Source organism: Cupressus sempervirens, chromosome 5 (genome assembly GCF_028749045.1).
Source record: "Cupressus sempervirens isolate cs-2001-9-10 chromosome 5, ASM2874904v1, whole genome shotgun sequence".
NCBI classification, from domain to species: Eukaryota; Viridiplantae; Streptophyta; class Pinopsida; order Cupressales; family Cupressaceae; genus Cupressus; species Cupressus sempervirens.
The window spans coordinates 318627886-318651367 of record NC_143122.1 but is presented as its reverse complement, the minus strand read 5'-3'; the positions used below and the strand labels follow the sequence as shown (position 1 = coordinate 318651367).

Here is a 23482-nt window from a genome sequence, read left to right as displayed (position 1 = left end):
TTTTTAAATTATTAACATTTGTTAATAGTTTTTTTTAATATGTATAAATTTTTAATTATTAATTTTATTAATAATAATTAATAATATTATTAATAATAATTAATAATATTATTAATAATAATTATTAATAAGATTAATATTTGTAATACTTTTTTTTTAATATATAAATAAAATATTACTTAATAATATTTTGTTTATAAAATATATATTATGAACAATTAATTAAAGATATTAATTAATTATTTTTAATTAGGTGATCATTTAATTTAAGTCGAGATTAATGAAAATCAACGAGATCTTATCATCATCAGCTTAGAATCAATATAATAATAATAATTACCTTAGTAAATTTAGGAAATTCTTCATGGGGTAAATATTGTTTTATACTTAAGCTATTATTTAAATTTACTATAAGGAGAACGATGGAAATATTCCATCACTTGTTAGTAAAATCTAAAATGGAAATTGAAACTTCACATTCAACTTAAAACTGAAAACATGTGCTTGTAGCTTGTTTTTCTTATGCTATTTATGTTTGGGATTCTTTTGGGTTGACTAGATTGTTGACCAAGTTATAGGATGTCTACCAGAGGCTTGGGGGTTTTGTTAGTGTTGTATCATGTTGACTCGATCTTGATCATTATTGCTCAACCATGTATGTGATGGTATGTTTATGATGAGTATATTTGTTTTGTTGATTATTATGTTTTCAGTGTCTTGGTGAAATAGTGGAATGTATGCTATGAGATACCTGAATAACCATTATGAGTCATTGATCAGTATTGTTGGATTATTTCCGGTTGCTTGTTGAGAACCGATGGATATTTTGATTTATTTTGTTGCTTTCCAGTTGCTTGTAGAGAACTGATGTGATTACTATGATTATCTTTATGATGTTTTCCAGTCACTTGTATAGGACTGAGGTGATTTTGCTATGATTATGTGATTTGTAATTTCATGAGCTTAGGGTAGGTTATCTTTATGCAGTGTCGGGAAGTGGCTTGCAATGGGGGCCGGGGACCCTAAGTGGTCCTGGGGGTAACCCATTGTAAGTTGTTTAATAAGTGATAACTTTACACTTAATACTAACTTAAATGAGCCTAATAAGAGATAATTGTATGTTCTCGCCCATGCCATGAGTGCTATTATAGACTAGGATGGGAGTAGAGAGAATGCTTGGTTATGACCTTGCATTCTGTAGTATGCCTTGTCAGTGCGAGAGGATACTAGTGGCCATAGGGATCACTAGGGACCTATGAGTCCTAAGGGACTGCTCGGGTAACTCCGAACGTGATTTGTGCGATGACACTTTCCCGCTTACATAGTAGATACCTACGTGTCTTTGTGGTGCCTCTGGGTTTAGATGTCAATCTATTTTAGGAACCTTTGAGTTAGCATACTTATAGGATTTCTTGGACTTAGAGAGTATTTATGTTATATGTTTTGTTATCCTATTTGGGACTTGAGACTATCTCCTTAGCGCGGTGGGAGTGGACCATTTAGGTTCCACGTGGTTGGGTGGTAGTGCTTTTTACTCTTACCATTGAGATCCGTTCGAGACACTGTGGCTGGAGTATTCTTGTTGGCATATACCTTCATTCTGTTCATGGATCATTATGATAGATGGTTATATTATATGTTGGATGTTGTATCATTTTATGATGGATGTATATCTCTTGATGTATGGATTTATTATGTATGATGGATGGTTTCATTTATTTTATTGCACGTGTATCATGGATCCGAAGAGGATGATGTATATTTATCTTGCTTATGTATATTCTTTTAAGCCTTTCATACCCTGTGACATGTACAGTGGATGAATGAGCATTCCGAATTAATTTGCTAAGAGGCACTCAAAACAATTGTATATTTTACGAACATTGGACTTTTCATTATTCTTTCATATGGATGTATTAAATGATGGACTTAGTTTTAAATTAGATTTTAAATGTGATTCAACGTCATAAGATCTTTAAGGAATGCAACCTGTTATGTATGTTATTGCTTTCGCTACTTTGTGTTTGATGTGTATATTATTCTTTCTACCAAAAAAAAAAAAAAAAAATGCTATCAAACTTAGTCAAACTTTAGGTTATTTCTTTTGGATCCCTTAACGGGGCGTTACACATTTTGAAATCATAACAAGTGATTCCTTGGGTTTACTTAAGATTTTATGTTATGCGAAGACAATTCTACATGTAATAGGCACACATTCTTTGTAAGTGCTATAAATCATCAAATCGAATATCAAAGTCCTTGGGATGTCACACACGTTATGTTTTCACATTTCGGCCCTCATCTCTCTTATTATTTGACAGCATCAATCTTATTGACCATTCTTTGTTCCTTTCCTACCCCCAGCCTCTGAGTGTTATAATACTTTCAGCTCTCTGTTTCCCTGTGCCACTACATTAATGCATTGTTTGACTCTTTTTCTCCTTTTATTGTATATAGTAGATTGGATTTGTGAGGAGTCATTTAAAGATTGATTTTCCTGCAAAACTGTGATAAACATCATTGCCTTCATTCGTTTGTGCCTCTCTTCTGTCTTCTGTAGCATAAGCCATAAGAGAAATAGGATTTCAAGAAAATTGATAAACATGTGTTTTGTCAAACTGTTTGCTGGCAGAAAGCTAATTTCACTATGCTGGTTGTGACATTATCTAATAAGAAATCCTTTGGGTCTAATAAAAGTACACAATTTAATCCAATGGTAATGTTTTTCTTCATATTCTTAGCTGTACATGTCCTATGCAATCTCTAATATTGCCCAAAGTTTATTTTTTGTTCATCTTACTTGTCATCTTGTCTCCAACTATTGCTCCTCCTGCGATATCTTCAATGACTGGGCTTCCACATCATTTGCCCATATTATTTATGTTTGGGGAACATTATTGAAGCCGTCAACCATGCTTTCTTTATATCTTCATATTTGTCGAATGACACTATCATTTCTTTGTTCTTTTAGTTGTCATCAGTTAAGTCTAAAGCATCATCTTTGGCAAATGATATTATCTTCTTTGTTGATGTTCACGACTTTCACCATTTTGTCTTTTCCTTGACACGTTGGCTCTGTCTCAAACTTTCAGTAAGACAATGCACGTAGAGGAAGTTTTAATATATCATATTTAATATTAAACACCATCTATTACTATTCGTGTGTTTTCTTGTAGTTGGGTGCTCCCTTCACCTTTAGGAAATTATGTTATTTTTTCATTTTTCATTTTGTATACCTCTATTAGAGGGCAAAACATATAGTGATTGTATTGTCCTATAGACTATATGAGGATGCTATTTATTGACTTAATGATGCATATCTGGTGGGAGTTCTAAAAACCACTGTCAGCATCTATTTAGAGGGCAAACTGGAAAACTCAGACTTTAGAAAGCCCCCTATATTATATTAATTTTTGTTAGTCTAAGATGTTAGTTTTTATCAAAATTATTATAGTTGAATAAAATATATATCCGAGATTAAAAAATGTCATTTGACATCATACTTCTGTAGACATACCCATTGCACCTTCTTTTACAAGAACTAGTGTAAATGTAACAGTCAAACTACATGTCTAAGTTTGGTGTAAATGTAACAGTCAAACTACATGTCTAAGTTTGGTCTCAAGCATAGCAAAATTTTGGCCCACAAAGGACCTATACAAATGAGATAAATGCAATAGACTCATGTTTAGCAGCCTTACTTATCCCATCACTAAACCTCTCGAGATTAAATTCATTTGCATCATCTCCTTGTAGAGATGCATCGTGATAAAATGAAAGCATGGGGAAAAGGACCTGTGTGCCTTTAGGATTGCAATTCCTCCTAATGTTGTATCCTAACTATAGTCCACAAAACAAAATTCAATTAGAAAAATGCTAATGTAGTGGAAGTAATGAAGTTTAGGTTACAAATATCTTATTCAGTTCTTACAGTTTTTAGTTAGTTTAATGTCTTAGATTTTGGATGGGAATTTCCACAGACTTGTTGTATTTCTAAGCGTGCTTTCTCTTGCCATTCAGGATGCATCGCCAGAAGAACAATGACAAATGTTAAGTAATTACTTGTAGTCTCTTTCCAGCCAATGGAAAATGTTTTGCATTCATCTATGATTTCCTCTGTTGTGAGGTCTTCATAGCTTTCAGATCTCCTCATCTCTTTAATTGTGTTCATCATGGAGCCAGCAGATCATTACCATAGCGTTGAGTAGTGTTTGCACCAAATTTTTCTTGCTTCTTAATAAGATGTTTCAAAGCACTCTCAATTTCTTTATTAAGCCTCCAACGTACTTCTCTATTTCTTTTGAAAGGAAAATGTTTGAAGAAGAAACATAACTTTCAAATAATTGAATCTCACCTATAGCAAGGAACCTGCATTAATTTTGCACAATCCTGACAAGCCAAGTACATTTTCTATGCCAGCAAGTGAAAAAATATGCTTTTGTTGGAGATAGCTACTGCCAAATGTTGTGTGGCCAATAACGTCTAAACTTAGACCCTTGAATTCCTCAGCCACACCTATTTCTTTCTCACCATTTTTTACAACTTTCTCCCACTTCTGCAGCATATTCATAGTGCTCTCCACCATGCAACAAACTATATCCTGCTTCAGTAATCGATCTAAAACATAAATAAACAATCTTCTATAGTTTCATTCAAAATTTTATCATCATTTAAAAAGTTTAACTATTTTTATAGGATCCAATTATTTGAATAAAGAGGAACCCAGTTGAAAAAACCTTGAGCTTGTCAATATGGAAAGATGAATTTATTGTCCACCGGTGATGTGCCCTTTTGTGACCATCGAGCACCATGAGGGCTTCCTCTAACACCTCACTCATCAGATCATTACTGTATAGAAACCCTTAAATACACCTGCTAACCTTAACCAAGCCCCTGCCACATTTTTTTAAGAATGTTGATTCACTGTAATTACTTGCAACAGTAGTTACTTGTTGATTCTTGGTCCATACCTTTATGGGGAACAACATTATGGTGCAGGCTCATGATATGACAATCTCAAAAACACAAAACCTTTAACAATCTTCCCTCTCTCCATGAAATGAGAATATGCAGTTACTGTGGCGCATTGCTCAATATGCAGAATTTATTGTCTAACAGTGAGCAGTAAGGTTTTTGACAATAACCCAATGATTCAAGAAAACATTAAACATCAATAACAATACTATAATTCATTACCATATATCTAAGAATCTTGAGGATCACCACAACCAAGGAATAAGGAAGAAAGAAATAGAGTTGCAGTCAAGACGAGTACACCAACAAAATTTCACAAAATACTTATTTATTATACATAATTACACATGTTTTTTCATCTTTCTTCTCCACATATCTTCCCCTATCCTTCTACACGAGATTAGTTTGTCCAACCCTTTCCCTTTATCTTCTTCATCTTTACATTGTTCCAATTGATTCTACTTTCTGTGATTTTAATTGGAGGTTGAATTGAAGTCCATTTTACATTTGCTACAACAGTTGGTTCATCAATTTGTAAAAATGTGGCAATGGTTGGTGGCATTTTACTCTCAAATACATTGGCTCCTCCTCTTCTCCCTGTCTTCTCTTTGTATTTTCATCTTCCCTTTGTCTTCTCAAGGTATCTCTGTAGCATACCCATGCCTTCCATATTTCTTCCCCCTGTGGTGTCATCCTATATCTTGCTGCACGATGGAGGTTTCCTCTTCTAGTTCCATGATTGGGTAAAGAAATGTTAAGTTAGTTATAGTGTTCTGAGTTATGGATTCTTACTGTTCATATATGACATGATCACTTTATGAATCTATTACCATAACTATGGTTGATGTTCTATTTCTGACATGGCTGGGTGAGATATTACCAATGAAGGTTTGTTGAAATTATATATATACACCTCTTCATCCATATGTTCTCTAATTATGTAGATATATATTTTTCACTGTTGTAGACTTCATATTTTGGTTTAATTGTTTACTTCCTCAATTCTATGTTCTTTCTGTTCAATGGTCAAGGTTTATCCCATTGAGTCTTCTTTTGTTGACTCCTTATCCTATAGGCTTGATATTGACTCAGTCTTCATATACGTCTCTCCCTTATCAAAGTCATGTGCTCCCCATGAGAATCATGGATTCTTCTATATATATATTGGAAAATTCCCGATTATTTTGGATTATAGTTATCAATTCTATTGATATTGTGTTTTCATATTCTTCAACAATTATTTGGTTGTCATTCTCAATTGCCCACCCATGGTTGTTGTTGTTTTGAACATTATTTCTACATTGTATATCACTTTCCATCTACAGTTATTTCTTAAGGCTTATAGATTGGACAAGTATGATGAAATCCCATGCTCAATATTCTGAAATCTTCTTTTCCAACTATATACACCAAAATGGCTTCTACCATGCTCCTTTTTCATTGGCTGGGTTCTGCTATAATGTTTGTGCTAAGATGCCTCTTTTCTTCTGTCCATAATCCTCCCCCTTTGTGGGTTTGTTTATCTTCTTTTATACATGCTCAAAAGAGTCGATGCCTCCCCCAAAACATCTTGTCTCATTGATACTTTTTCATAACTTTTAATGACTTGTATGAAATTTACAAATGAGTAAATATCAGCATCTGCATATTGCAGTTGGGCAACACTTTACATGGGTTTTTCTCTATTTTAAAACACTTGAAGGAAACTATTGACAACTTATCAATCCTAAACGGTACAAATTTCAATTAGATTTCCCTTACAAACCCAGGTGGAGATTATGAGTGATGAAGCTACTAAAAGTGTGCCCATGATTAGTCCATAATGCTTTTGAAGCCAAGTCCATATTACTATAACAATTGACATCTTACCATATTATTTGGTAGGCAATTACTTTTTTCTAACCATAAAATGATGAACTCTATTTAGGAGTATTTGTCTTCTCTCATGTTACGCATAGTTCTATTATGGTTTTATAATGTTTTTGACTGAATGAGAAAACAAAATGAGTCAATATTGTTTGTTAATTGATGCACACATTTCTTTGGCACATATTTACTAGCTTTTAGCCATGTACTAGTGTGTTGATGTTTCAAATTAGTGTAACTTTCAAGTGCTAGGCTTTGATGGATAAAACAAACACCTGCTATCTTTTAGTTGTTAGGTGAAGTTTTTCTCAACATTTGTCAAGTTTTGTTGACTTGAGGTGGAGTCTTTGTTGGAATTTTTAGAAAGAAACACACCACTCTTAGGCTTTTTATCCTTTAAGGTTTTGTGGGTCTTTGTAGTGTTAAACCCATAGATGGTCATTCTTTTGTTTTACTTCAACATCTATTGTTCAACCTTTTATTGAGTGCACTTTGAGAAGAGTTCTACCATATTAAAACTATGCCTCATTAGCAATTACATATTTTTTTGAGTTGGGTAGAGAATCACTAGCTGCTTGTCAACATCTACGTAAAAGTTTTGTCTAAACTCTACATCTCTCCTTACTATTTAAATACCTTATTATTAGTTGTAGAGATAATTTAAATATGAATTCTATATATAGGATTTGATGTAATACCATTCAATATTACCTAGTCAATAACTATGTATGCTTGTTGTTCTTGTTAAATTGTTAGTACTGGAAATTATGGAATAAGGAGGATTAACCTATTTTTTCCTATATTTTAACAACTTTTATGTAATGATTGTAACTAATCTCTACAATTTTCTTTTGTAGCTTTCTATCTAGATATCTTCTTGATGTCCATACAAAATGGCAAACCAGGTATTTATGTTGTTTTTTTTACTCGTAATATCATTTAATTTAAATGAAACATTAACTATGATTTGATATTTAACACAGAGTAATTAGTATTATTAAAATATTAAACTGGTTAGTTTTAATTTTATTTAGAGTAATTCATGCTATTTATGAAATGTCATTGTCACTGATAAAACCCTTGAAATTAGAAAATATCTTCAAAAATCTTACCATGCAATGATAGTAGAGGTAATAAGTGAGACAAATTCATTAATCTTACCCTTGGCATATTGAACTGAGAAAATCATAAGGTTTGTGAGAGAGATTTTTGAAGAGAACCATGTATCTTAGATGGTGCTTAGGTATAGTTATGAAGAGATGGTGCTTAGGTATGATTTTATGATGAGATGGTGCTTACCTATGGTCACAGCCTTTTTTGCTGTAAAATTTTGTTAAATAGTGATACAAATCATTCTAAGATATTATCTTGAGTTACCTAAGGGAATGTACACATTCAAATTATGTTTCTCAAATTTTGAATTTCTTCGGTTGCAATCACAAGCTCTTGAAGAATATGTACTATGCAAGTTAAAAACTTAGCACACTTATTGTTGATAGTACATGGTGGATTCAAGATAATAGTACATCATCAAAATCTGAATATTCAGATGAATGAGCACCAAGACCTACTCCAGGTACAAATGCATACTTCAATGAAATGATATATTGCACTTGCAAAAGGTGCGAAAATAGGAAAGTAAAGAAGCGACGATTTGTTGGTATCCATAGAATGAAATATGGAGTTTACATAGAAGAGGTACATTTTAATTAACATATCTTAAAATAAATAATTTATATCCTTATTAGCTAATATTTTAGTATTGATCATTTCAAAAAAAAATTGATGAAAAGCCGCTTTCGATTCCCAATATTGTTGAAGAACTAGTGAATGATATTGATGATAGTGAATCCCAAGATGAAGAGAAAGACACATATATGGATGAAACCACTTCACAGATTAATGAAGCTGGTGTGAATGAATTTATCCAAGACTTCTACACATCTTCTGAAGAAGTTATTGATTCACCCATAGCTCAACTAGCTAGGATGCCTCTTTATTTAAATGCAGATACTTCTATACTGGTGACACTTATGTTGATGTTGAACTTGAAGGTGACTCATGGATTGATAGATACATGCTTCACTGACATATTAAGGTAGGATTTGATATTCTAATAAATCAAGTCCATTTAATGTCTCAGTGTTTTTAAGTATTGTGTATACTTATTAAACTCATTGTTTTATCATGTAGGCTTTTTGCAAACAAAATACTTCCAAAGGATAATAAGTTACCTCATTCTCATAGAGAAGTATCTTCAATAATGAAAGATATTGGAATGGAGTACAATATATATGATGCATGTCCAAATGACCATATTTTGTATTATGGAAAGAATGCAAATTTGAAGCAATGCCCAATGTGTCACACAAGTAGGTATCGAGAAGACAAAGTATCCAAGAAGGTTCCACATAAAGTGCTACGCCATATTCCACTAAAGTCAAGGTTTGAGAGAATGTTCAAATGTAAGGAGTTGGCAAAATATATGAGTTATCATGTACATGGGAGAAGCCAAGATGGTGTCATGCGTATGGCTGTAGATAGCAACTACTGGAAAGAGATTGAGGGAAAATGGCCACATTTAAGAAATGAGCCAAGGAATGCAAGAATATCTCTAGCAATGGATGGTGTCAATCCATTTGGAGATCTTAGAACAACTTATTCAGTTTGGCCAGTGTTAATTATTAACAATAATCTCCCTCCCTAGATGGCAATGAAGAAGGAGCACGCAATGCTAAGTCTTATCATACTAGGTATTAGAACATATGTGATTGCAATGCTTTCTTGAAGTTTCTATAAGAATTCTTCAATTTTACTAAACCTTATTACTTTTGTTATTTTACTTAGGGAAGTCTCAGGTAAAGGATATGGATGTGTACATGGAGCCTCTCATTGATGAGATTTGTGAATTGTGGAAAGGTGTAGATATGTATGATGTATCAAAACCTATCAATGATAGAAACTTCCTCTTTCATGCAATACTTATATGGACAATACACGATGCCCCCTAGACTCTCTATTTGTTGTGGTAATATACAATAAATTTAAATTTTCAATTACTTTGTTAATTTTACTATTTATTAACTCTAGTTTCTTATTTTAGGGTTGCAAACAAAGGGGAAACATGGTTGTCCATCATGTGGGCCAAAAACCTTGTCTAGGCAGTCAAAAGATCTCAAGAAAATAGTATATGATGAGTATAGACATTTCTTACCAGAAAATCATCACTATTGACCGTGTCAGAAAAACAAGTTCAATGGACAAGAAGTGGAAACAAGGAAGCCAAGGAGAATGAACCCTAGTAGGTGGAAAGCAATGTATGACAAAAGGGAAGGGCCAAGAATTCCACTAGGAATGAAAAGACTATCAATTTTCTATAAACTAGAATATTATGAGAATTTACCAATAGCCCACCTATTTGATACTATGCACATTAAGAAAAATGTGGCAGAGTGCTTATGGAAACATCTAAATGGAGCTAGCCTTGAAGCAAAAATAGAAATGCGAAAGAACCTTCAAGTTGCCAATATTATGCCAAACATGTGGTTACATGGAGATAATTCATATGCTCATGCTCCATGGACTCTTACGTCAAACGAGAAAGAAAGCATCATTGAAACAATGAAAATATTAAGGTTTCCTTCTGGATTTGGCGCGTCATTGAAAAACTTATTCACAAGAGATGGATCAGAGTTGTCAGGCCTAAAAACACATGATTGGCATAATTGGATAAAGGTAACTTTCTTGTATGTTATAATTACTGGAAACATTGTTAAAAATTTATATATCCAAGTGAAACTATCAACTCACACATATTTTAACATGTGTTCATCAATGGTTGTGCAGTATGTGTTGCCTACAACAATACCAAGCAGTTTTGATTGAGATGTCAGATTAGTTATTTACAAATTGTCTAGATATTTAAGGTATTTTGAATCAATAATGTATAATCATCCAAGAATCTTATCATTTGAAGTGCATCTTTACTTATACCTTAAGACAAGCTAATACTTTTCATTTTGAAGATATCATTAATCTTTATCTAATACATGCTAATGTTGTAGGTGGGTCTCATCTAAAGAGATACATCAGGAAGATTTGAAATACTGGAAGAGGAATATATCACTTTTGATGTGTGATATTCAAATGTGCTTCCCTCCAAGCTTTTTTAATTCTCAAGAGCACTATGTTGTACACATAGTAGAAGAGATTGAGTTGTGTGGTCTTATTCATATTAGAACAATGTGGCTAGTGGAGAGATATATGAAGGTTTTTTAAAAAAATGTTAGGCAAAAGCCTCGACTAGAAGGAGCCATGATTGAGGGGTACATGGTTTTTCAGGCAATGGTTCATTTAAGTGAGTACTTGCCTCAATTGCACCTTGAAGCTCCACAATTATGGAGTTATAGCCAACCTCGCTCATTTGAAGGAGAAAAATTAGAGGGTCAGGAAATATCAAAGAGGATAAAAGGTATGCAAAAATGATGAAATAGAAATTTATTTTGATGTTGAATTTAACAATTAAAGACTTCATATATTTATTAACATATTGAACAAATTTGTTTTTCATTGTAGATGCAATTGAGTGGGAAGCATAACATTTGTATATTGCATATAATTCCAACTTTATGTCGAACTGGATGGAGAAGTATGCTGAACAAAAGAAATTAGAGGATGAAAAGGCATGGGCCAACATATACAATAAATATGGTCAAAACACTGCTCGAGGACTACCTACCAGCCATAAAAAAAAAATGGACAAAGAGATGCTCATGGAATTGGCTAAAGACCACTATTGAACATGAGGCAACAAAAAAGAAGAATAGAGTGACACCACAACAATTAAATTTTGTTTGAGGATCTGTGAATGGGGAGGTGATACATATATATTAACATATTGGACATGTTTAATGTATTTTCTTTTATAATTTGTATCATTGAATCTAACCAATGAATATATTTAATGAATTTAGGTAAAATATTACAAAGCGATGTGGAATCTTGGTCATCATTTTCGCATAAGAAGAGTTGATGAGAAGAGACAAACTTATGATTGTGGAGTTTCAGCATCATTTGAGGTGGATTTCCGCTCACATGCAAATGACATACAACCAATCAGAAGCACATTGGAATATTATGGAGTGTTGGAGTATATTATAGAGCTTGATTTTACATCTTTCAAGAAAGTTGTTTTTCGTGTTCAATGGTACAAGCTAATCAAAGTGGGTGATGAAAAAACAATCTTTTTGCATGATAATGGATTGTATATGATCAATACATCTAGGTTTGAGGCTACTTCTGAACCTTATGTGTTTCCAAATCAATGCGACTAGATATTTCTCATTCCAAATCTAGAACAACATGGTTGGTCATTTGTGATTGATTATGATCCAAGAGGACGAAGAACAACATTTTTTGAGGCTGAGGATAGTGAATTACTTGAAGATGTTGAAGTTCCACTTGAAGACATAAATGCATGATGTTGATGATGAAAATTGTATTGTCAATGATGCATATGACCACGAGGAAGAGCATGATGGGTTTAATGAAGTGCTTGAAGGACACGAGGAACCGCATGGACAACAAGTTCATGAAGATGATGACTTAATGAATTTTCATTTACCTATAGCTGAAGGTGATGAAGACCATGAAAGTGATGGTATTAATTTATTTGTGGATTTAGGGCCCAATGATGATGGGATATTTATGCCATCCGATGAGGACATTTCATGTGAGGATGAGGTTTGATTGCCATGTTAACTTCAAGATTATTGTAAAGGTTTAATACAATATTATTAAATATTTAGATTATTGAGTTTTTAGTTATACACAAAATGTAATGAACATTTAGTAATTTGAATTATTTTTTATTGCATGTTTGTAACACCAATGCATACAACTTGTAATTTTTTAGTTGGAAAAGTTTATGTTTTTAGTTTATTAGTTCCTACCTACGGCGGGCTACTATTGCATCGGTTGGATGCAATTAAAACTTTATTTAAACAACTAATCACATCAAGGATTTTTTCAGCTGACATATATTTACTATAGTTTGAGATTTTCTATGCATTTAAATGATTTTGACAAAATCATTTTTGTACATTCTCATTGGTTAATAGAAATTAGAGTAAGGGGTAAAATTCTTTTTTATTTAGTTAAAATAAACAAAATTTTTAACTTTATAATAGCAATGAAGTTTAACAAAATCTATATAAATCTACCAAAATTTCTAGAAAACTGTACACAATCAATACTCTAAAATCTGTAAATATTTTACTCATTCAATACTCTAAAATCTCCATAACTCTGTCGAAATATCTAGATATCTCTATTCAATACCATGTCAGTGTCCTGCATGCCTAGAAATACTCTTTCCTCCGACACAATTACCCCATACTTATCTAGGCTTGAATGAAAACCTGTACTGTGTACCTGTTGGAACCACCAAAAATTTGTGCAGAAACACCATCAACTATGCTCTAAGAAAACTGTAACCATCATCACATTTGAGAAGCTTTTTCAGACTACTTCCTCTCAGCACTAAGCTGCAGTACAAATACAATCCCTGGCCCATCTGTACAACACGCCTATTCCATGCAATTCATATATTCATATATATATTGATTCCAGTTGCTGTTCGTGATCCATTCTCTCAACATCTTGTACACCAATTTGCCAAAAAAATAGAATATAAATCACATAAAGTTATTAACTGGGAAGGCAGGGGATTTAGCTGCAAGAGAATACCTTGAAATTCTTATTCATCCATCTACAAAAATGAGAGGAGATCATTGTTTCCATGTGTCCATTAGGCACATGAATCTTTGCAATTTTGTTACTAGTAAGCCTTATAGAATCAGATTGGACACTTTCTCATAGCATGAAGGTAACAAATCTTTCTCCCTGCTAGATTTTCTAATTTCTGATAACTCAAAAGTCATCCTGTCTTCAACGTCATTTGACACTTCTTGACAATTTCCTTTTAATTCACAATTCCATATTCTGAATAAAAAATGAATTTTTTTTCAGTTTCTTCATCGTTTCCTAAAAATTACGATTGCTTACACTTGACCACTGGTCTTTGGAACTTAATTATTAGTGAGAGTGTTGCATCTTTGTGGCTCCAGCTATTCATGTATGCAGAATCAACAACCAATTTTATATATCTTATCCAGAATAAGAGGAAGTAGTTAGATTTCATTTTCAACATATGTGACTACACAGAAGCCTAGAAATGCTTTTTAGTTGCATTGGGCAACAACACATCTCTCTATCTTTAATGCTCCAAGGTTTAAATTTAAATTGGAGCACAACCGTTGATTATAAATTGTCTAGTTTGTCTTCTTCTCTGGACAAAAGAATAAGTAGTTCCCTAATCTCCAAATTTGCTTCAGGGTGAAGATCTTCAGTTTATAGATTTAGTGTTTGTAATCTATTAACTCTCTCATTTATTTATTATGAAAATCTACGGATCAGAGTAAAATCCTTGAACCTATTCACATTAGGCAAGAACTATGACGCTTTGCGTCTCTTGTTTATGTTATATTTCTTGAAGCATTTGTTTTAAATACACTTTTCTATTTGATGGAGGTACACAATCTAGCACATCCCAAATTCTGAATTGAATTTTTGTGAAACTTTACACAATTGAAGCCTAAAAACTTTATGTAATCACCACCTAGTCAACAGAAATGTAATACCAAAAACTCAAAAAAAATGCATAATGAGCATAGCTTATGTTGAAGTTTAATGAAATTTGTACATGTTATTGTCAAAGGGGAGCGAATTTAAATTTGTTAGTAATATTTCTTGCATATGTTGTTTAATAATTATGTTCGTAATTTTTTTAAATTAACATTATGTACTTCTTAAAGAATGTGGCTCAGACAGCTACAAATGCTTCTATGGGGGATCCATTGATTTTAAATGCTTTAGTTGAAATGTTAAAAAATGGACAAGGGCAATAGATAATGATGATGGTGCAAGAGGTAAGATTGAAAACTATTTTTTGTAATTTCATTTATCATATGTTACCTTCTATATGATGTTACCTTTTATATAATGTTATTTTACATCTGTCGAATGCAAGCCATCTCAAAAGTCATTCCAACTGCTATTACATTAGTTAGTACATCTAGTATTATACTAGTGGTAAAATTTGATCTATATTATTATACATTTAATTAAAATATTTCAATTTATGTACTTACTAATTTTAATGTTTTTTATACTCAAGAAATTTATAAAGTAACTCATTTCACCATGCATTATGTTGGCACATAGGATCCAACTATGCTTGCCAATACATCTACTATGATGCAAAAGGTAGGGTCCCATCATATTATTGTGTAAGCCTGATTACATTATTCTTCCTTATCATACAACCGAAATATTTATATTTGTACATGTAAGATATTTCAAGGGCTACTCCAACAAGCGTGCAATCTATTGGTGGAGAGGCTCATGGTCTACCTATTCTGTGTAGACAAAAAAATCCAATGACAAGAGTGGAATCAAGTGCAAATCCCCATATCATATTCTCAACATCAAACACCAATGTTCCTAACATACCTAGTGTTGAGTTGGAAATGAATGCCCCTATTAGGAGGACATCAAATATGGCTTCAGTAAGAATTCTTCCACCAACAATGGAACAAGCTTCATTAAGGAGTAATATAGACACACAATCAAGAATGCTAAGGCTCCTTCCTGATGCTCTTGAAAATGTTGAACTTAGACAATAAATGATTAAACAAATTCAATTATGGGAAAGGGCATTGCTAGAGACTACAGAGAGCACTGCAGATGAATAGGTAAAATTGTCTACCGATATTATATTATTCTTGTTGCCAAGTTCATATATTTGTAGCAATATAGATCTATAATTGATTTTAGTGCCTAAAAGTAGACAACATTAGTGGACATATGAGGTGTCAAAAGAATAAAAGAAAAGTTTTATGAAAAATGTATAATTTTGTGATGTTTAAAATCTAAATTGTTGTTTTTTTGGTAAGTAATATCCTATTGTTTATCAAAAAAATTACTTTTCATTCTATTATGCTCTGTCAGCAATTATTAGCATGACAAGATAAAATGTTGACCTCAAATGTCAATGCACTTGACCTTTCATTCAATAATTCTCTATCAACATTTCATTACAATCCCCTGGGATAAAACATTGACCTTAAATCTCAAAGCCAACTCCCAATGTTAAGGCCCTCTGCAATACAATTATGCATTTGACCTATAAAAATAATGGCAGTTGAAAAAGGCTTATGTTACTTCCTTTTAATTTTTTTGTTGAGATATAAGAAGATAGTTGAAACTAAAACAAATGTATCAATCTACTATTTATGTTAGTAGTTTAAAAATAAACTAGATAAATCACCCAGATAAATCAAGGAAAGCTACAAACTGGTTTTGCAGCTTTTGCTCTAGATGAAGGAAAAATGAGCTAACCGTTTCATATGAACCAGCTGCCTCAAAATTGTCATTAGCATCCATAATTTGAGTTCCATGGATTTGTGCAAGAGAAAGGAAGTTTATTTATGATCATCAACCAAATAGCTTGAGCTTATCTTTTATGGCCTTTGTTTCACTTCTGTACTCTTTAAATTTATATTCTTTTGCTTGCATGCCACTACTACCTTCCCTTCACTGTAGCAAATAGAATAGAGGATGAATCGAGAAGTTAACTCTATGAATCTTGGTCCAATTATAGGATACAAGAAAACTGCACAAGATGATCGCCCATGTCGCACCCTGTTCCCTACTTCAAGCTTTACTATAGTGTTCATGATGCCAAAACCCCAGTCTAGATCCTCAAACATCTCTAGGAACTCTTGAAATGAAATGCTTGCCATGTCATTCTCTCCATGAAGTTCCATCATATCGCTAACTCCTTGTGATGAAGGTATACTACCCTTAACAACCTAGTATAACTTGATGCATTTGTTTTTTGAATCTATGCACCAATGCCCTTTGCTGAGTGCCACATTAGAGCATCAAACACATATTGTTTCCTCTTATCTGGAGAACCTGAACAGATGGGTGCAAGTAGAGCAAAAAAAAAACCTAAATTCACTCTTCCAAGCCCACTTCCATCCAATATTATTAACACTCTTTCATTCACTGCTTTGACAACTCCTTGGAATGTCTCTAGTTTAAGAAAATGGAGCAATCTTTTCAATATCTTTTCTACTTCTGCTTTGAAAATATTTTTCTTTGGTATGATAGTCTTAGATTGAGAAATAGTCACCCTTATTTCAGATAATTCCTTTTTCAAAAGATTTACATCACAGCGGTTCAATCTAGTAAGCCTCTAGAAGGCTCTTATATCTAAAGCATATGCCAAGTATTGCCTTGGAGAGGTTTTTTCATTTGCTCTTCTGAACCTATTTGACTCCAAAACTAATACTCCTTCAGAACTTGTCCCACTCAATCCCATCTGTGCTTGTGTATCAGAACTTCCACGCTGATCTGTTCTTTGGATTATAGTATTTAACCCTTTAGGCCACTTTTGCAAGTGCTTCAAATGTGCAATAGCATCATATAATTCCACTCTGTTTATCATTTTCAAGCCTCTTTCAAGGCTTTCTTAGCTTCCTCAATTTCTCTGGCTCCTAGCAATGATACTACTTTGTTAAGCTAAGCACAATAGTGATTGGGCCAGATAGCAAGCACTTTGTTGTACATTTTTGCTGCTCTTTGATACCTGCCCACATCTCTAAACAATCCTCCCAAATCATACAAAGCGTCCATATGATCCGACTTAAGGGCTATGGCTTTCTAAAACTCTTGTATGGCTCTCTCGTCTTCCCCCATGGCATGCAACACCAATCCAAGGTCACAGTGTGCATCTGCATAATTGGTCCTCAAGTATATAGCTTCTTCCAAAGCTTTCTCTACAACCCTATACTCACCTACACCAAATAGTGCACTTTCCAAATGCTTGAATGCCCTGTAATGGGTCGGGTAGAGAATGACAACCTCCCTATAATGGTCACAAGCACTCAAAAGCATTCCCTTGCTTTCTAAAGAAATGCCCAGATTCACATGGATATGTAGGATCAAATAAGACCATTGATTACCATTGGCTTCTATGGCTTCAAGAGCCAATATATAGGACTCCTTCACATCTGAGTACCTTCCTAGTGCACACAATGTATTACCTATCCTAAAACGGGGGCGAACATCAAAAGGTTTCAACTTAGTAGCCCTTTTGAAACTTACCAATCCTTCCTTAAACAACTGGTGATCAAACAGAGTCCTCCCTATTGCCATATGAGCATCAAAAGCCTCCTCTTGGGTTCTGGAATTGTCTGCCTTTTTTCTCAACTCATACAAATCCCTTACAAAAGCATTGTAATCAAGACCCAACTCTTCCCAAGCCCTCCTACCTCCTTCGACATCCTTACAGCCATTTTTTGAACTCAACTCCCTCGACCAGCCAGGGTCAGAAAACCCATCTCCTCCGCCCATGGTATTGCTAATATCACCACCCTTGCCCTTCTTATCCTCCTACTTCATCCTACTATCATTTGTTAAGCTGAGCATGCCAGTGATTGGGCTAGATAGCGAGCACTTTGATGTACATTTCTGCTACTCTTTGATACCTGCTATCATACTTGGCCTTGAGTCTCTTTATCAGAATTACCAAATCCTGAATAGTCTTCCATGTCTCATCATAGACAATGTCGTGGTTAGGGGAAGAAGCCCAAGCTGCCATAACTTGGTGCTTCCTTCTAGAAACACCATTGGCCCTCTCATCCACAATAGATGTTGAAGAAGTTCTAGCTAAAGCTCCTCCAGACTTGGAAACACTCTTATTACTAGTGACAACATTGTTGTTGTTTGCAATGCTCTCTTCTAGAGCATCTAGGTCCAACCCCAATGCATCAAAATCCTTGTCCACATCCCCTGCCCCATCATCATATGTCCTCAATAGACCTTAAAAGGTAAGGCCCTTTTCACCAGCAATAAATTCCCCATACATCTTGGAAACCTCATCTAATATGGCATCGATCTACTCATTGCTAAATTTCACCCTGAGGTTCACCACAATCACTAGGGCTACCATCTCCTCCCTATTAAGCCTGGCATCCTTACTACCATCAAATTGGAGAAATAACTTCTTAACCTTGTCACTTCTATCTCCTCTCATCATTTTCAACTCCAACACAAAAACTCTACTTTACACATTGTTGCCAAAATACAAGCCCTACTTTTTCAATTCACAAACCCAAATCACTCAAAACCCTATTGCATGCACCCAAGACCAAAACTACTAACACAAGCCTATTTTTAGGCCAAACCCTCTTCCAAAAAGCATAAATCTAATGAAAAACATTGCACATATGCACACCCACATGCTAATTCAGACCTATTTTAAGCAAGCAAAAAGACAAAATCAAATGCCCACAATACTACTTCCAACCCAAAAGGAAAAGAGTTAACAATGCATAAACATATTTCTGTGTAATCTTATTATTACTGCACTATCTTACACAATCATTGCCTTTGTATTCATCAAAAGAACTGGAGTGTTTGAACCAACACGGGCGCGCGCGCACGCACACACACACATATCTAACAAAATTTTATGATCTTGTATGAACACATCAAAACCCTTACCCCAGGAGGCCCATTGGTAGAAAAGGGTTCAAACGTCAAAAAGTCTGAACTTGGGAAACTATTTTAGAAGACATGCTATTTTCCATGTGTTGGTGCCACAAATTATGGTGCTCATATAGGACAAGGGTTACAACATACTTATTGCATAGGTGATGTTGTTTTTTGATAGATGTTTTTGCTGATTTCAGGAGAGCATTATACTATTCCAACACAGGTTTCCATTTCAACCCTCAAAAAGCAAAAGCCTAGGAGAAGGAGACAATAAATCTAATATCTAACCTTCAAATTTTGAAATCTTCAATTATTCAATCATAAGTCTACAATCTTGACTAATTAGGACAAACCGTCTACAAGAACACCAAAGTAGAAAAAATAAACCTAAGTTGCAAATATAAACAAGAGGAAGGAACATAACTTCAGCTGAATCACCTATTGGCTATGCCTTGAACCATTCCTTGGTGCAAGCGCTAGTTTACATTTTTGAGATGTAAACAACGAATCTGAAACTTTCTATAGCTCTTAGTACAATAGTGATATATGTATGCATTTATTTATCAATTATGACATCAATGATATTATAAACAAACTAGTATTCATTTTTTGCTACATAACTATGTAAAAAATAATTGGTATCCTGTATATATTCTATTTGTTAGCATTGTCTATTATGTCATTTCTCATATATGAATAATGTCTTTATTCTTTTTTCGGATTTGGCAATAGTTTAATATTTTTGGTAGGGTGTTAACTGATTTCATAATTCCATTATAAATATAGGAAGTAAATGACTAAGTAACTGATGTGCATGTAATGGCATTTGCCTCAACTCCCAAGACCTCAAATGTATCATTAGTAACTACAAAAGGATTGCAAGAAGTAACAATTTTACTCAGCTCTCAAGGCAACGTGTTGAGGATGATACAAGCTTAAAACTTTATCTCTTTATTTATCACCGTGCAGAAAACCTATTTGGAGATACCATCCAAAGGGACTGGAGGAGACAACCAAATGATAAAAAGGAAGAACTCTTTAAAGATGTCATAAAAACATTTGGTAATCCTAGTTTTAATAGAGATGTTATTCTAGATATTGCATGTAAGTACATTCGCTCAAAAAGAGATAATCTAAGGTCAAAATTGGCAAAAAACTTGAAGTATCTGTGTCTAGCTTGGATCACAGACCAAGTGACGTGGGATGAATTATTAAAAGAGGCCAAGTTTAAGAGGAAGGTTAATGACAATCTGAACTATACGCCATCTACAAAAGGAGGTAAAAGACGTCTTCGTGACACAAGGATTGCAACCCAAGCTCGGGTTTCAAAGATTGGATCTCATAAACTTGGATCTAGAGGATATAATAGTGTTCATGGTGGCATGGTAAGTTAATATTTAATGTGTTATATTTTCTATTTAAATAAAAATTCAAGTTAATTGTATTTAATTAGTCATTGGACCTTATAAGTTTAGTTTTCTTTGTTAATATAGGTTCACTAGTTTGAAAAGGAGGCTTCAGAAGAAGACTTAAACATGATTCCCAAGGCCTTCAGCAATATCTAATTGAACAAGGGGAGAAATTAATCACTAGTAATCAATTTGATGTAAGTAATTAGTATATTTTATGATATGGATTAATTTAATTAGATATATTATGTTTTAATAGTTAAATTGTGTTGTGTATAGGCAACTCAAAAGTCAAACTCATAAATTGAAGCATTTGGCAGTCAACATGAGGAGGAAATATATTCACATGATGCATTCAATAATCCTAAATTTGAACATGCGGCCATTGTTGGATCTCAAAAATTGAGAGACAAGAATAACAAGGAAGATGTTCAATGCAATGGGCAATCTGAAACAACAATTCATCTAGTGCCTTGTAGAAGGAGAACAAAAATGACAAGGATGGATAAAAATAATTCCTAGAAGATTACATAAATCATAGATTACATTTTCTAGGACTTTTCCTTTTACTTAAAAAATAATGCATGCACTATTTCTAGGCTATGCGTTTGCTAGTGTTATTTGTGCATGCTTTGCTATAGTTTGTTCTTGGAGATGCAACAAACTCTATTTTATATGTATAAGATAATGAAGTAGTAGTAATTTGTGGTGTTTAATTAAGAACATTCAGTTGGTAATAGAGTCTTTGAACTCTTTGTATGTATCTTGTATAATTTAGTTATTTTCTACACATTTTTTGGTTAAATTCGAGGTTACCACATATTACAATAGATCTAGGTAATATTGTTATTCATTTCTAATATTCTTTTGGCTTATTTTGTGGTGTTAGGTATTGCTCGCCATTTCGAGTATAGGAGGTAAGTTGAAAAGATTTGATGTCATTTAGTTTCACTTTAACACATTTTTATTTCTGTTATAGATCATTTTGTTCAGCTCCCGTATGAGTTGGTGTTGACTGGTATATTCTACTTGCAGGTTTAGCAACATGAAACTCTACATGCAAATTTTCCATTTACTGCTAATATTATCTCTTTAAATAGAGGTTGGATATATATATATCTAAGTTGTCATATCATTTATGTCTAGATCTAGTTTTAGAGGTTAAAGATTGAACAATTTCATTTTTCAACATACCAACTCTTGCCTTTTACCTATTTGCTATTGTTGTTTCATGATGTTGATTGCTTCTTTGTTTAAGTGTAGGTACAACGAATGATGATGCTGATTGTTTTATTTGTTTTTATTCTGTGTTTTTTAAGCTAGACTTGGTTGGTAAAAGGTATAATAGTAATGATTTGCTGCATCTTAGTAAAATATCAGTTTTCAAACTTTTCCTATTCCTGATTTCAGGTTTCTATATTAACATATACATCCTACAACCTATGCAGATATCTACAAAAAGCTATGTTGATTTCATAGCCTCGCTCCCTCAACAATGGCTGCAGATATGTTGTTTTTTTATTTCAATTTTGTAGCTATTGACAACAACTAGAAAAGCAAGATATTCTTCAGTGGCTGGTCAGTTCTTTTTTATTTCATTCATTCTTCTTACTTGAATGTAATTCATACATAAATATGGTGTAATCAATTGAAATTTGAAACGATAATTTTCTAGATCCAAAATAAGGTGATTATTAAAGTAGGTGGTGCTCAATTGGATGCAATTTTATCTACTTTGTTTTCCCTTATCTATTTAACTAAACAAATTGCACATCAATGTATACCTTCAAATTCTAAATGTGGTGACTAAATGTGGTGATTTTTTTAATGATATAATCAGGTCTTTTTCGGCATCTCATATCAAAGCAAAAACACTTTATGCTACCTCCAAAGACTGACTTAGAAGGGAGCTTGATGGTGTTCACTATGAGTTGCAAGCCACATATCCCACTAAGATGGGCATTCACATCATTGGGGATTGTGCCATATTAGATTGTACAAAAAGTGCAGGAATTTGAAGATCTTGGATTATAAAAAGAGTGACATCTCACTTCACATCTAAAGATCATCTTTCCTTATGGTTTTCTTCAATAGAATATGTATTTATATCAAAGATATTTTGTACTGCACCATTAAATATGGTCACCGGTGTATGTTTAGTTGAAGTACTTCACTATGATGCTATAGAGTAAAGAAATTCAATGTTATTATTCAATTATGGTCATCCCATATCCATAGTATACTTTTTTTGTTGTGGTGACGAGCTCCCACATCATTTTGTAAGAAACTGAGCATTGGAAATAAATTAATTAAAATATTTTTTTTGGTCAAGTTAGTGTGTTATGTTACTTTCTTGAATATTGAAAATAATTACATTGAATATTTGTATTGATGTTTTCTACAAATGTTGGATGTAAAAATCATAAGAAAATAATATCAATTTAAAATAATTTATAATAGATTTGTTTAATAATGTCTCTAAAGTGACAATAAACACATATTGTCCCTCTAGAGATAATACTTGTGATTTAAGAAATATTGTCTCTAAAGAGACAAATGTGAAATTGTCTCTTATGAGACAAAATTACTTTTGTTACATATTGTCTTTT

General features: G+C 33.3%; 1 long non-coding RNA gene and 1 pseudogene across 1 annotated transcript; one reads left to right on the top strand and one right to left on the bottom strand.

The window, feature by feature from the left end:
- Positions 1–16395: 16395 nt before the first annotated feature.
- Positions 16396–19006, bottom strand: LOC149555937 (putative TPR repeat-containing protein At2g32450; annotated as a pseudogene).
- A 3348-nt stretch (positions 19007–22354) lies between these two features.
- Positions 22355–23088, top strand: LOC149555936 (uncharacterized). Its single transcript, XR_016365342.1, has 2 exons — positions 22355–22451; positions 22714–23088. It is a non-coding gene; the product is annotated as an uncharacterized LOC149555936 (long non-coding RNA).
- The last annotated feature ends 394 nt before the right edge of the window (positions 23089–23482 follow it).